Here is a 1,730-nt window from a genome sequence, read left to right on the forward strand (position 1 = left end):
AAATCATTAATGTCGAAACTAGAAAATTCATAAGAGAATACATTTTTAATGCCTGACCTCAAAAATCGAGACTTGATTAAGTGTGCGAAAAGCAAACTGACCAATTAACCGGATTAATCTTGAGCCAATAATTTGGAGAATTGTGAGGTGGAAATGGTGCGCATGGAGGATGACACGTCACCCGTCAATTTCGTCCTTGTTGAATGGGTGGTTTGTCACTTTACGAATTTTGGCCACCCACTAAAGTCAGAGAAAGTTAAGTTCCAGAACACATTTTTTAAAAATAAAGTAAATGAAAAATAATTTTTTTTTGTACTGTTTAAAAAATCTTAATGAAATATATTATCAAATAAGTTTCATATGACTAGAAAAATTATTTACGTAAATATATTATTTTTGAACTTGAAATTACCTTCTTAAAAAATAAGTATTTAATTTAGGTTCTGGACTAGACCCTAAAGATTATTTTTTTTGCAAATTTTTAGGCAAATTATTCTTCTACATACTTCAAATATGGCATTTAGCAGAAATAATTTTACTATTCATTAGCCGATAGTCCAATAATACAGTTGAAACGCACTCTAAAGCCATTTGATCTAGATGATGGATTGTCAACAGCTCTGGAGGAAACTGCTCACTGTGCAGTTGAGCAATTTATGGCGCAATGATGGGTTTCATTCAATAAACGGATTCATTCTTTTTGTAGATCTTGTCGACAATTATTATCGGGCAAAAAATCATATTGATCAAATTTCTAAAAGTAAAAGATATGAATAAATTTAATAAATTGTTTTAAAGTGTTATCGTGTGTGCTAAGTCCATTTTTTCCTCAGTAAATGGAATCCAATTAGTTATCGATAAAAATCTAAGTCATACAATTTTTGGAAGAGTGATCAAAGACCTTGACAAGCTCTACAAGATAAACGATTCCGATCATTGAATGAGTGTGTTTAAAAGTGAATTTTTATTTTATTTATTTATTTGTGCTATGCCAAAACAAGAGAAAGGGGAAGAGGAAAAGAAACAAGTATATTTTTTTTTTATCAACTAAAGAAACAAGTATATATGAAAGAAGAAAAAAAGAAAAGAAAAACAAAGACAAGGCAAAAAAAAAAAAAAAAAACTAAACAAGAACAGCGGACTCCCTCTCAACCATTTGGCAAATTGAAAATGGAAGTTGATGAGATTCCTAAAGTAACAGAAAACTTTTTTTTTTTTTTTTTCGAAAGACAGAAAAACCATTCTTAAGCACCCATGCCAGCAGTTCATTTCATGAGCAACCCCATTAGACACTTTTTCTTTAAATTTAAGGCCCGTTTTGTTACGGTTCTTATTTTAAAAGTATTTATCTTTCGTTTTACGAGACAAATCATTATCTCACAATACATTATTCTTCACTTTTTCAAAATATATACGGAGTTTTTTTTATTTTTTTTTAAACTTACACTTTTTTCTGAACTTTTATCCCATTTTGCATCTACGAATCCTATTCATAAACTATTTCTATTTCTTATACGTAAATGATCATGTGATCTCACCAGATATGTAATCCAATTTGTTACTTCAGTTAGGGAATCAACAAGACCTTATAATATTAGCTTTAAAAAATTAAACTAAGTTGTAAAATATTGTTTGGTCTAGCTGTTTATAAGTTGTCCAAAAAGTTTAACTTGTTTGCTAAGCTGTTAAATAGCTTTTTTATAAACTAAATGTCTAGATTGCCCTTAAAA

The sequence above is a fragment of the Rhododendron vialii genome, chromosome 6a, assembly GCF_030253575.1.
Source record: "Rhododendron vialii isolate Sample 1 chromosome 6a, ASM3025357v1".
NCBI classification, from domain to species: Eukaryota; Viridiplantae; Streptophyta; class Magnoliopsida; order Ericales; family Ericaceae; genus Rhododendron; species Rhododendron vialii.